The sequence below is a fragment of the Equus asinus genome, chromosome 21, assembly GCF_041296235.1.
Source record: "Equus asinus isolate D_3611 breed Donkey chromosome 21, EquAss-T2T_v2, whole genome shotgun sequence".
Taxonomy (NCBI): Eukaryota; Metazoa; Chordata; class Mammalia; order Perissodactyla; family Equidae; genus Equus; species Equus asinus.
In genome coordinates, this window is record NC_091810.1 from 62,676,660 (window position 1) to 62,691,974 (window position 15,315).

The 15,315-nt window shown below is 36.8% G+C and overlaps 1 protein-coding gene across 8 annotated transcripts in view; it reads right to left on the bottom strand.

Annotated features, from left to right (window-relative positions):
* Positions 1 to 15,315, bottom strand: part of FBXL2 (F-box and leucine rich repeat protein 2) — a 123,077-nt gene that overhangs the window by 79,279 nt on the left and 28,483 nt on the right. Inside the window, exon 3 of one of the 8 annotated variants that reach the window (XM_070492427.1) lies at positions 3,091 to 3,209. The exons of the other annotated variants lie outside the window; for them this stretch is intronic. The gene's annotated coding sequence lies outside the window, so the exon portion shown is untranslated. The remainder of the gene's footprint in view (positions 1 to 3,090; positions 3,210 to 15,315) is intronic. 8 annotated transcript variants of the gene reach the window in all.

Consider the following 15,315-nt stretch of genomic DNA (forward strand, 5'->3'; position numbering starts at 1 on the left):
TGTCTTCTCTCTTTCATTCTTGGTTAGTCTGGCTAGAGGTTTACAATTTTATTGATCTTTTCCAAGAACCAGTTTTTGGGTTCATTGATTTTTCTCTATTGTTTTCAACTTCACTGATTTCTGTTCCAATTTTTATTATTTCCTTTCTTTTGCTTGTTTTAGATTTCCATTGCTCTTCTTTCTCCAGTTTCCTAAAATGGAAGCTCAGATTATTGACTTTAGATGTTTCTTTTTTTCTAATTTATGCATTCAATGCTGTGGATTTCCCTCTAAGCACTGCTTCCCACAAATTTTGGTAACATATTTTCATTCTCATTTAGTTAAAAATATTTTAAAATTTCGAGACTTTTTTGGCCCATCTGTTATTAAGAAGTATGTTGTTAAATCTCCAAATATTTGAAGATTTTCCAGCTCTCTTTCTGTTACTGATTTCTAGTGTAACTCCATTGTGGTCTGAAAGCATACTTTGTATTCCTTCTATTCTTTTAAATTTGCTAACATGTATTTTATGGCCCAAAATACAGTCTATCATGGTGAATATCCTGTGATCTTGAGAAGAATGTGTATTCTGCTGTTGTTGGATAAAGCATTCTATAAATATCCATTAGATCCAGTTGACGAATGGCGCTGTTCAATTAAACTATATTATTACTGATTTTCTGCCTGCTGGATCTGTCAATTACTGACAGAGCATGGATGTTGAAGTTTCCAACTATAATAGCAGTTTTGTCTAGTTCTCCTTGCAGTTCTATCAGTTTTGCCTCATGTATTTTTGATGCTCAATTATTAAGTGCATATATGTTAAAGATTATTATATCTTTTTGGAGAATTAACTCCTTTATCATTATGTCATGCCTCTCTTTATGCCTGATAATTTTCCTTGTTTTGTCATCACTGTCTGAGCTTGAGATAGTTACTCCAGCTTTCTTTTGATTTGTTAGTATGGTACATTCTCTCCATCCCTTTACTTTTAATCTATCTCTGTCTCTATATTTAATGTGGGTTTCTTACAGAAAACATACATAAGTGGGTCTTTTTGTTTTAATGCACTCTGAACTTATACCATATTTGTAACTGTTTTCTATTCACTGAACTTTTTTTAATCTTCCATTTTTTCTACATTCTCTGGTTTTAAATGAGTATTTTATATGATTCCATTTTCTCTCCTCTCCTCGCATATCAGTTACATTCTTTTAAAAATATTTTTAGTGGTTGCCCTAGAGTTTGCATTTTCTTTTGCCTCAAGGTATATTTTTATTTCACTTTTGATTTTTTCACTGACCTATTTTTTTTGTTCACTCCTTTACTCTCCATTTAAGACATCTTTGAAATACTCAAATAACTCAATAATATTGGTATATTTTTGTTGGTTGCTCTGATTATAGTGTACATCCCCATTTTGGTCTACCTTGAATTAATAATATACTTCCACCACCAAAGTAATGATAGACTGCCATTTAATCCTTTCCTATCTTTTGTGCTAATGTTGTCACATATTTTACTTGACATATATTATAACCCAACAATATATTGTTATAATTTTTGCTTTAAACAGTCAATTATCTTTTAATGAATTTTTCAAAAGAGGTAAAAGGTATTTTATATTTACCCACAGAATTACCATTTATAGTGTTCTTCATTCTTTCCTGTAGACCTGAGTTTCATTTCCCTTCTAAAGAACTTTCTTTAGCATTTCTTACAATATGGGAATGCTGGTAATGAATTCTCTCAGCTTTTGTTTACCTAAAAATGCTTTTATTTTTAAAAGATAATTTTGCTTGATATATAATTTGTTTGAGAGGTTTTTTCCCTTTCCTTTCTGCACTTGAAGATCTCATTCCACTGTCTTGTGTTTTGAATTATTTGTTATATGAAGTCAATGAACATTCTTATCGTTATTCTCCAGCGTCTATAAGTTTTCTCTGTCATCTTTTAAGATTTCTCTTCATCTTTGGTTTTCAGTAATTTAACTATGGTATGCCTAGGTGCATTTTTTCATTGTATTTATTCACTTGGCATTCACTGAGCTTCTTAAATCTGAAGATTGTCTGTCATCAGATTTGGGGCTATTATTTCTTCAAATATTTTTATTCCCCATTCTTTCTCTAGACCTCCAATTACATGTATGTTAGACCACTTGATATTACCTCACAAGTTGCTAATTATGTTTTGATGTTTTTTCAATCTTTATTCGTTTGGTGTGACAGTTTGGATAATTTCTATTAACCTGTATTCAAGTTCAATGATCCTTTCTTTTGCAGTGTCCAATCTGCAGAAAATGATATTTTTAAATTTGAGATATTATTGTATTTTTCAGTTCTAGAAATTTCATTTGATTCTCTTTGGTGTTTCCATTTATCTCCTGAAATATCCCATCTCTTCACTCATTATAACCATTTTCTCCTGTAAATTCTTTAATGAATTTGTAACGGTTGTTTTAAAGTCCTTAGTTACTAATTCCAATAACTGGGTTATCTAAAAGTCTGCTTACATCAATTGTTTTCTCTTGTTTATGGGTCATGTTTTTCTGCTTATTTGTATGTCTCAATTTTAGTCCGTATTTCAGTCATTGTAGCTAAAAGAACAGAGAAGAATATAGTATAACTTTATTTTGGCTTGTTATTTCCCAGAGAGTGCAAGCCCTTTCCTCTGTCTGGAGGTTAAAGTTAGTTTCCACTCATTCAGAATCCTTCTTGAGTTGAGCTGGATCATAGCTAAAATTAAATTTAGATCACTTGTGTTTGGCTCAATCTTCAACCTTCTGAGCCACTACATTAAGAATAAAAACTTGTCAGTATGTGATCCAGAATGGGTTAGCTGCAGTTTCAGATAGCTTCAGTTTGCTTCTGGATTCAAGTCTGGCAAGTATTCTGAATCCTATCACAGAAGGAATGTAATAGCCTAGACAATTTCTCTCTGCTTATGGGCCTTTTCTCTGTTGCTGCCTTCTTGGTAAAACTTTCTTGGAGACAATAGGGGCAAAGACGAACTAAAGAGGGAGAATTCCTAGGCTGAATTATTTGTTCTTGTATTTGAGTCTCCAAAGCACGGCTGATTTAGCTTCTATGTCTAATGCAGGCCCAGCTGTACCATGACAAGGCATCCACCACCAGGTATGGAAGCTGCTGTAGTCCTCTGCTCACTAAGAAGGGTATGTCTCTCAGTTCAGTTCATTCAGACCTCCTCTTGTCCACTCCTCTTTGCTTGTCCTATAGAAAGCAAGATTTTTAAATTTTGTCTGTAATTTTTCTTGGATTACCATGGAAGCAAAAATCTTTCATGTCCTTCCTAAACAAAAGGAGGAATCTCTATAATAATGTTTTTTATCTCAAGGCCTATTTTATCTTATATTAGTATTTCTGAAGTCTAAAGTTAATATTATCTACCCAAAAACTGTAAATCACTTTAACTCTAATTACCCTCTTCCCATCATCCAACTAAAATTGTTGACTATTTTAGTTCCACCTTCCTTTCACCAAATCTTCCACATAATATATTAGTTATTAGCAATATTTTCTTTCTTTTTCTGGAGTCAGTATTTATTAAGATGTACCCACATGATTACATTTTGTTTAACACTGTTTCTTGTTTCTCATTCATTCCTTCTGAGATCAAATTTACTAAAGTTTATCCTTTAACAGTTCTTTCAGACAGGGGACTTCCAAGAGTTGGAAGATTTTTTTTTACTGTGATCTTTTTTATTGAGGTAAAACTCACATAAAATTAATCATTTTAAAGTACATGATTCAGTGACATTTAGCCCACAAACAATGTTCTGCAAACACCATCTCTATCTAGTTTCAAAATATTTTCACCCAAAAGAAAACACCATACTTATAAAGCAGCCATTCTCTATTCCTCACTCCCCTTAGCTCCTGGCAACTACTGATCCACTTTCTTTCTCCATGGATTTGCCCATTGTGGATACTTCATATAAACAGAATCATACAATATGTGGCTTTATTTCTTACCAAAATGTTTTTGAGGTTCGTTCAAGTTATAGCACGTATCAGTACTTCCATCTTTTTTATGGCTGAATAATATCCCCTAGTATGTATATACCACAATTTTTTTATTCATTCATCCATTGAGGGACATTTGGGTTGTTCCCACACTTTGGCTACTGTATATAATGATGCTATGAATATTCATGTACAAGTATTTGTTTGAGTTTTCAATTCTTTTCAGTATATACCTAGGGCTGGAATTTCCAGGTCATACAGTGATTCTATGTTTAGTTTTTTGAAGAACTACCAAAACTGTTTCCCACAGTGGCTGCACCATTTCTGGAAAAGGTTTTTATTTCATTTTAGAATGATAATTTTAGAATGATAATTTAGCTGGGTAAAGAATTCTAGATTTACATGTCCATTGGCACATGGAAAATATTTTTCCACTCTTTGCTTTTATTGTTGCTGATGAGAGATCTATTGTCAGTTTAACTGCTAATCCTTTTAGGTAATTTTACTCATCTTGCAGGTTTTTAAAAAACTTTTCTTTGTCTTTGAAGTTCTGCTGTTTCACTATGATGTGTCTAGGTATGAACTTATCTTTATTGATCCAGTTCAAACTTCACTGTGCTACTTCTATTTAAGGATTCATATCTTCAATCCATTCTGAAAAATTTTCAGCCACTATTGCTTTAAATATTACCCCTCTTACATTTTCTCTATATTCTCTGTCTAAATTTCCTTTACACAAATGTTGAATCATCTAATCTGACCTTCTGGGTCTCTTAACCTTTTCTATATTTCCATATCTTTCTCTCTCTATGCTGAATTATGTGTAAATTCCCCCATCTCTATTTTCCAGTTTTCTAATTCCCTTTTCAGTTTGATATAATAGCTCTTTAATCAATTTACTCTACCTTATGCTGGATCATATCCTTAGGTAACTTGTCATATTTTATTATGACCTCATTTTCATCTGATTATTGATATGTGGAAAGCTCATGCATCTTGGTTTGTGAAATGGCCCTATAAAATTGTTTTACACTTGATTCTGCCAAGTTTTCCCAAAGGTTTCATCTTTCCAGCATCAATTTTACATTAATTTCAAAGCTTGGAATTTCTTAATCATTCATACATGGGATTAGATTTTTCAAAAAATGACTTTTCCCTCTTCACTCAGAGTCCTGAGCAAAAGCAAGGTTTTGTTTATTTTCTGTTTGTTTTTTTTACAGTCTCATCTTACTTGATAGAGGGAACCTTTCCAGGGTCTCTGCATTATGTAGCAGTCACATATTCAATTTCTCTCCTTGTACAGGCAAGGCCTCATCTCCTTTCTCTGGCTAGCATTAAAATTCCAGCCACTAGCTATTACAGACAGCCTGCCAGCTGGTTTGCTAACCACTCCAGTTATAACTACACTAAGATTCTTTCTTTCTTGAACTATGTATTTACTTCTGTTTTATTTTATTATAACTATTGTTTTTCTTTGTTATTTCATGTGAGCCCAATTATAAGGTTACAGGATCCAGAAGTCAAGTGTTCCTTTTCTTTGATGACAATTAACAGCATAGTACATAGAATGCTCTATGGGGTAGAATATCAACTACCCTTCACTTCCACTACTACAGCAAGGAAAACTAGGTACATGATCTAGTTGATTTTTGATTAGACACATGACCTATGATGTTGACTAATGTGAAACTTAAAAGTCTGTGCTCTGCTGAATAGAATAAAAATTATATACCCTATCCTTTATAGGTAGATATATGAATATTTATGAAGGGTTTTTGGGTGTATTATAAGACTAATGCATCCTGCAAACAATTTTTTTACTAAACAGCAATCAAGTATAGAAGGAAGAACATAAGATGTGAAGTCAAGGCCTTGGTTGAAGTCTCATATCTACACAGACCCTTTAAACTCCAAATTCCATGTTCTTAACAACCGTGGAATCTTGATCAAGTCATTTAACCTTTAAGTCTCAAATTTTTCATCTGTAAAATGAAGATAATTAAAAACTGCTCTATCTACTTCAAAAGACTGTTTTGAGTATCAAATGATGATTATGAAATTGCTGCAGCGTATTCAAGAAACACTCCTTTTTTTCTCCAAAATAATAATCATTAGTAAACTTTAGGCTGAATGGATGGTGCACATTGAGAACAAATTTTTAAAAATGAATAAAAAGAAATATCAACAGTTTCTCTCAAATTGGAGGCAGAATCTTTTTCACCCCTCGAGGAATATTCACCCTGAGCCAACATCTGTTGCCAAACTTCTTTTTTTTTTTTCCCTTGAGGAAGATTAGCCCTGAGCTAACATCTGTGCCAATATTCCTCTATTTTGTATGTGGGTTGCCGCACAGCACAGCTGACGAGTGGTTAGGTCCGCACCAGGGATCTGAACTCACAAACCCAGGCTGCTGAAGTGGAGCATGCCAAACTTAACCACTACGCCACAGGGCCAGCCCCTGCAGGCAGAATCTTAACAGGACTTTAGGAAAGTGTGAGGAACTTTAAATTGTCACACAAACGTCAGTTGTTCTGCCAGGAATTGCTGTGAGTTAAGAGTGTCAGCAAGCCCCAGAATATGACAACTGTTGGCATTTATGTATTTATACACATCCTCTTATGGGACCACCATCGTATACGCGGTGCATCATTGACTGAAACATCCTTATGTAGACATGACTGTATTTTACCTGAACATCCAAAATACTGATGTGTTCTTTAAGCAAATGTTAAACTTGAGGTTATTGAGAGAGGATTTGTTTAGTGATGTTATCAAAATGGAAAAAAAACCCTTAAATTCTCCATGCGTTTTTTTTGAAGGTCATCCTCAAAGAACTATGAGACAAACAAACATTTACTCAGACTGCTGAGACGAGGAAATTCTGAAACTCAATCACCACTTTTCTCCCTACAGTCTAACCCCTTCAGAACCACATGATGCAAAGACTCCGGTTTTCTGAAAGGAAATCAGATGAAATCTCACACTAACCCTCACTGAATAGTAATTATGTTGTTGTTAATGTATTGTTGATGCCGACACCTAGCGACCCTGTGTACAGCAAGCGGAACCCTGCCTGGTCTTTTTGCACTGTCCTCTCATCTTCCAGAGCTGGATCAGACAGTGCTCCACTGCTATTCACAGGGTTTTCATGGCCAATTTTTTCAGAAGTGGGTGGCCAGGTCCTACTTCCTAGTCTGTCTTAGTCTGGAAGCTCTAATGAAACCTGTCCACCACGTATTTCATGTCCACTGATATACCAGTGGCATAGCTTTCAGCATCACAGCAACACACAGCTACCACAGTATGACAACCAACAGACGGGTGGTGTGGTTCCCTGACTTTGGGAAACGAACCCGAGCCACGGCAGTGAGAGCATCAAATCTTAACCACTGGACCACCAAATAATTATGAGGTAGCACAAATAGAGGTAACCACTTCAGAAATGTTTCCAAAAGTGCAGATACTATTTACACTTGCTATCTCAGAGTGTGAGAGCTGAGGTATGTTAAAGAGAGATGTATCTTTTTCTTCATGCATCTTTTAACCATCACTTGCTAAAACTATCAAGTTTTTAAATTTAAAATCTAATAAAGAAAAGAGTAAAGAAAGACAATGAATCCAGAATAGCAAAATTAGCCTCACATGAATGCATAGTCTCTCTTTGGTTTTGACTCTCCACATTTTCAAGGGAAGTTAAAGCTAAGTTAATTAGCTCATTATTAAAACCTGTAATCATCAAATTTTCTGACAAAGAACAGACATTTTTATGGCTGGGTTCCAATTTTTCTATTACTAATTCATAAATAAAGGTGTCATCATAAATGTTGAGCACTAACCAATAACTAAAATAAAACACAGCATAAAAGGAAATTAGTCAGCCTGACTAAAATTATTTAAAAGACATTTTAACAAGAAGGATACAGTCAAAGGAAAGATCAATGACTTCATGCAAATGCAAGACACTTTACAATGATCAATCTACTTCTGCCATAATGCTAGTGATCTTAAAGAATCCATAATTGAGTTCCTAGAAGAAAGATTTAATTTTTAAAACATAAGTCAACTAATTGATGGGAAACATGAAATTTTCCAAGTTTAGACAACTGCATCATAAACTGGAGAAGGAAGATTTGCAAAGTCAACATTGGACAGAAACCAATGTTGAATGTATTATTAAGATTGAATCAAATCAAATTGAATCAAATTACAATAAAGGATGAATAAAGTTAACTTTGGACTTGAAAAAAGTCATTTGAGAAATTAACAATGAACTTAGTAAGGTGGTAATTCAAGAGGTTTCCACAGCATTGGGAACAATTCTGAACGGAATGGGAAACAAGATATTAATAAAGGTTAGGAACACCTAACCCTAAAAGATAGCAAAGGGAAGACGCAGCAACAAGACGGTTAAGCACAAGAACAAAAAACAGTAAGCAGAAGACAAATTGAGAAAAGAAAAAAATGTATAGGCCCTCTTCATACCTTTCAAACTTTTCCCAAATCTTTTTATTAGGAATATTTTGATACCTACAAAAGAATTTATGACACTTTGTAGTCCTCAATAATAAAAATAGTATGAATCACTACTCAAACTTAAAAACTAGAACATTACCAGTATCACTGCACCTACTTTGTGGCCCTCCCTTGTTTCCTTCCTCCACTTCTCAACCAATAAATATGCTCAGAATTCCTGTTTTTCATTCCCCTGCCTAATAGTTTTATCACAATGTATACATTCCTAACAATATACCATGTATTTTGCTTGATTTTGAATTTTATAAAAATGGTACATGCTGTGTATAGTCTTTTGCAACCAGCCTTTTTTCACTCAGCATTATAATACTAAGATTTATGCATGCCATTTTGTGGGACTGTAGTACATTTCACTGCTTTAGAATATTTTGTATTTCAGTTAACGAACATTTGGTTGTTTTCAATATTTTTGCTATTATGAATAGTGCTGCTATGGACATTTTTATACATGTTACCTGGCCACAAAGTGTACATTTGCAAGAACTTCCTTAGGGTATACTCAAAAGTAGCAATGCTGGGTCACAGACTATGCCAATGTTCAATTTTATAAGACAATGACAATTACTTTCTGGGTACACACCTATACTTCATTTCCTGGCTTCCCTTGCAGGTACATGTAGCCACATAACTCAGAGCTAGCCAGGGAAAGTGAGCTGGCTGGGGGGAAGCTGTAGTTGAAGACAGCAGAGTTTCCTTCAACCAGGTCCTCAATAGCTGCACAGAGCAGGGCTGCCCTGCTGACTTCACAGAACACACCTAATTCTACTAGTTGAGTAATAAGTAAACTTCTGTTGTGTTTAAGACATAAGAAGTATATGAGATATATATGCCTACTCTAAATACACTAATACAGAAAGAGATACCTTGAAACGGGGTGCTTCTAGAATGAAAGCCTAAAATATATGATCTCTACCTTGTGGCTAACAGCACAGCAAACATGTATCAGAGCTGGGAAGATGAAGACATTTGTTATGTGATATTTCTAACCATGATAACATGGAGAGCAGAAAAGCATGTAGCTCTAGAGAAGAAGTTGGAAAGTGTCAAAATGTTTGTGAATAATGGTTTCTCCTTGCTATATTGAGCAACGCATTACAAGAAACAAAATACTCAGGAAAGAACTGGTGGTTTGCAAGCAGAAATAAAAGGGGAGACAGTACAGAAACTGAGGGCCTCAGACAGTTGGAACAGCCAACTATTTCTAAAAACCATATGGTAGAAAATAAGACTTAAAAATACCTTAAGAGATTATTCAGACTTCTCTGTTAAACATAATAACTAAACCCTGTAGCAAAGATCAGATGAAAGTAGCCCCCTTTCATTCCAAGCCTGTTTCAGATGTCTCAAGATAGACACCACGGAGAAAGAAAGGCATAGGAGCCAGGAAGCAAAAAATCAAATAAAGGAGGCCTGAGAGTACTCTAAGAACTGTGGGTGTGGTTACTGGCACAGGGAACTAACTAGAATCAGACGGATTAGAAGACCACCAAATTGTTAAATTCTCTCAAATAATCCATAAGCCTAGCCTAAAATATGCTGTGATGATAAACTAATCCCCAGGCCTCCAAAACTGCACAGGTGGGAAATGGCTGTGAAATAAAAATAGCCCCTAGGAAAGGAATATTCCCTAACATCCACTTCAGACACAGTTAGGGAAGATAACGGGCAAGGAAGAACCTTCCAGAGGTTGAAGTTAAGAGTCAACAAGACCAATGGTAAGGGAATCCCTTTCAGAAAATAGAATAGGAACTTCCCCTACTGCTAGGACAAGGGGGACTTCACAATGCCTGCCTAGCAGAATCTCCTCATTGCTATAGAACAGTAACTGCTGTGTGTCTTCCTTTCCTCCCCTTTCCAAATTTTATTCTGTATTGCAGTTATCCTGCCCCTGTCCTGAATAAGGAGTGAGGGACAGCAGTTGGGAGAAGGTAACAAAACCATGAAGCACCACATGCCGATCTGATGGAGAGGACTGCATATCACCCACAGATCCCCGAGCTGGATGCAGTGAATGGATGGGATCCGGTTTACCTCTTGGGGATGAGGTATGCTGTGTGTGGAAAGAAGGGGCATCAACACGGTACTCTGGTTACGAGAAAGGTAAACTATGACTTAAGAGGCTAGCTGCTCACCAAATTTCATGTTTTTCTCTTCTTCCTGGGCATACATGTGGTCTAACTATGCGCCCAGGAAGAATAGGACTACATGGATTTTGGAGAACAGCTAGCAGCCGTTGCCTCTCTTGCAGTTAGGTGAGGCTATGTAGTTGAATTACTCTCAAGTGAATGTGAGAACACGATATATGCCACTTTCAGGCCTGGTCCATAAGCATCTCTCATCACGCTCCCCCATGCACTGATCTAATCTTACTGTAGATTACACCATGTGCCATCAACATTATAGGTCATCATGTACGTCTGCCACAAAATTGTATAATAGAAATTTTTTTAAAAAAAGAATAAAAGGATTGAAAAATAGATACTAGGCAAAAGAAAGCTGGTGTCACTATATTAATATCAGATAAAAAAGATTTCAAGATAAGAAACATAAAGGAGAATAGAGATGATAGCTATATAATAATAAAACATTCACTTCACCATGAGGATGCAATGACTTAAAATGCAGCTGTACGTAATGCTGCCTCGAAATACATAAATAAACAATTGACAGAACTATAACTAGGATAAGACAAAGAACCCACTATAGTCAGAAACTTCAATATACTTCTCTTGGCTGCTGACAGGCCAAGGAGTCAAAAACCAGCAAAGGTTTTAATCATTTGAAAAACAAGTTTGGGATTCCAGTTCAAGATGATGCTGCAAGAAGATCCTAAACCCAACTCCTCCCACAGCCACACCAAATCTACAGCTGCATGTGGAACAATTTCCTCTGAAAAAACCCCAAAACTCGCTGAGTGACTCCTGCACATTGCGTAAATGAGGAAAAAACCCACATCAAAGTGGATACGAGAGGCTGAGACACAACCTCACCATAAACCCCACCCGTGGTGTGGTGACTCACAATGGGGAGAGAACTCAAAATGCCAAACTTCTCCCAGAGGAGCGAAGGGTTTGAACCTACACCAGACACCAAAACTTTGAAGACCTGCACCTGACAGACAACCTCCAAAACATCTAGCTTTGAAAGTCAACAGGGCTTGTGTCCACAAGACCCACAAGGCTACAGTGAACTGAGAAATGGTTCATAAAGGGCTAAGGCGCACAGACTCACCCATGCCAGGCCCCAGTGCAGAGGCAGCCAACCGAAAAGTGCCCAGACTTTCTGTGAAAGACGCTTATTTGCTTATCTCAAAGCATCAGTGTAAGGAGCAGGCATCTAATTTAACACACATCTAGGGGCCTACGGAAATACTCTCCATGGACAGAGGCCAGTGTGTGCCATCTTTGCACTCTCCCTCACACCAGCCAGTGGGCATCAACTTTGAAGTCTTCCTCTGCCTCACTTCAGCTCTCCAGTATCTCCCAGAAAGGGGCTTGTACCCTAGTCTGATGCCCAGATTTTTGTGGTTGCTGCCTGTGGGACACCTTTAAGCCACCTGGCTCTGGTGCCCGGGAGGACTTACACTTGCAGGTCCCACAGTATTGTAAACAATGGAGAAAGCGTTGTTAACCAGCTACCACCTCGAGGGCACCCTAAGAGGCAACGGACTGAAGTGCCCAGTCTTTCTGTGATAAAGGCCTATTAACTCATCTTCATGGCTGCGGCCTGAGGCAGGCTTCTAATTAAATATACATCTGTATATGTACAATAGACTATAACCCTCTCGGGACACCTCAGAGGGCAAATGTTCTCTTAGCTCTCTCCCTCTGCTGTGCTCCAGAGCACTAGTATCTCATGGAGGGGAGCTTTTACATGCATCTGGTGCCCCAGTTTTTACATGTGGTGCCCCAGATTTTATGGCTACCATGCAGGGGACACTCCTTGATTGCATGGCTCTGGCGGCCAGCTGGGCTTATATTCCTGGATCCCACGGGACTGTATGCTTGAAGAGAAAGAGTTCTTAGCCAACTACCAACCCCAGGACACGGTGCAAACAGCAGACTGAAACACACTCCCAGTCTTTATGTGAAAGAGGCCTGTCTGCTTGTCCTGGAACTTCAGCCTGAGGAGTAGGATTCTACTTTGGCACATATCTAGGGACCTACTAAGTTGTTCTCTGGGGACGCCATCTTTGTGCCTTCCCCCTACCTCACTCCAGGTTGCTGGTATCTCCCAGAAAGAAGCTTATACATGTACCTGGTGCCCCAATTTCTGTGGCTGCTGCCCAGGGGACACCTCTAGATTACCTGGCTCTGGTGGCCAGCAGGACTTAACGCTTGCAGTCTCACAGGAATTTACATATTTGCATACTTTAAAAGCTGCTGCCTGAGGGTCTGGCTTCCAATCAGCCTGAATCTAGGTATTTCCTGAGTTTCTCCCCTTTGGGACATTAACAGGTCTTGGCACACCCTTAATTACTAGGAGCCACTAAAAATAAAATAGGCTGCTTAGACAATCATAAAGATTTGAGAGACAACCAAGAGCTGGGGCAGGGTTGAACAATAAGGCCAACTCCTAAATAAGGCCACTCCTTCAAGACTGGTGGAGGCTGCTGTTTATCTAATGCATAGAAATCAAGAAATAGAGTCAAGCAAAATGAAGAAACAAAGGGATATGTTCCAAACAAAACAAGCTAAAAGATCAGGGAAAAAAAACTCAACAAAACAGAGATAAGTGATTTACCTGATAAAGAGTTCAAAATAACGGTCATAAAGATGTTCACCAAGATCAGGAGAAGCATGGATGAACACAGAACTTCAACAAAGAGAGAAAAAAATACGAAAGTATCACACAGAAATCACAGAACTAACGAATATAATAAGTGAACTAAAAAATACACAAGAGGGGTTAAACAGTAGACTAGATGAAGCAGAAGAAAGGATCAGTGAAATCAAACACAGGGCAGTGGATCTCATCCAATAAGAGCAACAAAAAGAAAAAAAATGAAAAAAAGTGAAGATAGCTTAAGGGACTTACAGGACATCAAGAGGACCAAGATTCGCATTATAGAGACCTCAGAAGGAAAAGAGAAGAAGAAAGGGTCAGAAAGCTTATTTATAGAAATAATGGCTAAAAACTTCTGTAACCTGGGGAAGGAAACAGACATCCAGATCCAGGAAGCCCAGAGAGTTCCAAATAAGAGGAAGCCAAAAAGGCACATTATAACTAAAATGTCAAAAGTGAAAGACAAGGAGAGAATCTTAAAAGCAGCAAAAGAAAAACAACTGTTATGTACAAGGGAACCTCCAAAAGACTATCAGCAGATTTTTCAGCAGAAATTTTGCAAGCCAGAAGGGAGTGGCATGATATATTCAAAGTCCTTAAAGAAATAAATTTCCAACCAAGAATATTCTACCAAGAAAGGTGTCATTCAGAACTGAAGGAGAGAGAAAGAATTTTTCAGACAGGCAAAAGCTATAGGAGTTCATCACCACTAGACCAGCCTTATACGAAATGTTAAAGGGACTTCTTTAATCTGAAACTAAAGGGTACAAATTAGTAACAGGAAAACAAATGACCATATAAATCTCACTAGTAAAGGTAAATATATAGTAAAATTCTGAATAACCTAATATTGCCAAGGTGATGGGTTAACCACTTATAAAGCTAGTATGAAGGTTAAAAGACAAAAGTTGTAAAAATAACTATAACTACAATAATATGTTATGGATACAAAAGATAAAAAGATGTAAATTGTGACATCAAAAAGATAAATCGTGAGGGGGAGTAAAAATGCAGAGGTTTAGAATGAATTCAAACTCAAGAAGTTTGGCAACTTAAAATAGACTGTTATAAATACATGTTGTTTTATGTAAGCCTCATGGTAACCATAAAGCAAAAACCTATAGTACATACACAAAAAATAGAAACGAATCTAAGTATACCACTACAAAATATCACCAATTTACAAAGAAAGAGAGCAAGAGAAGACAGGACAGAGAAACTACAAAACAGCCAGAAAACAATTAACATAATGGCAATAAGTAGATATCTATCAATAATTACTTTAAATGTAAATGGACTAAATTCTCCAGTCAAAAGACATAGAGTGGCTATATGGATTTTTTTTTTTAAAAAAAGGACCCACCTACACGCTGCCTACAAGAGGTTCATTTCAAATTAAGGACACACAGACTGGTAGTGAAAGGATGGAAAAAGATATTCCATGCAAATGAAAAACAAAGGAAAGCTAGGGTAGCTATACTCACATCAGACAAAATAGACTTTAAGACAACTGTAATAAGAGACAGAGAAGGCCATCACACAATGATAAAGGGGTCAATCCTACAAGAGGATATGACATTTGTAAATATTTATGCACTCAGCATAGCAGCACCTAAATATATAAAGCAAGTAACAAACCTGAAGGGAGAAATAGCAATACAATAATAGCAGAAAGCTTGAAAAGCCCTCTACATATCAAACAAATTAAAGTACTTAAAATTTTTCCTACAAAGAAAATTCTAGGCTCAGACAATTTTTCAGTTCTATCAGACTTTCAAGGAACAGTTAAACTAAGACATACAGACTCTTCCAAAGAACAGGAAAAGACTGAATACTCCACAATTCAATTCAAAGGCTTGTATTAATTCCCAAATCAGATAAATACAGTATGAGAAATAAACTTATAGACCCTGATCACTCAAAAACAGACATGCCTTCTGGTGGTTTGCCCCATGGTCAAGTGGTTAAGTTTGCACGCACCACTTCAGCAGCCTGGAGTTTGCTAGTTCGGATCCTGGGCACAGACCTATACACC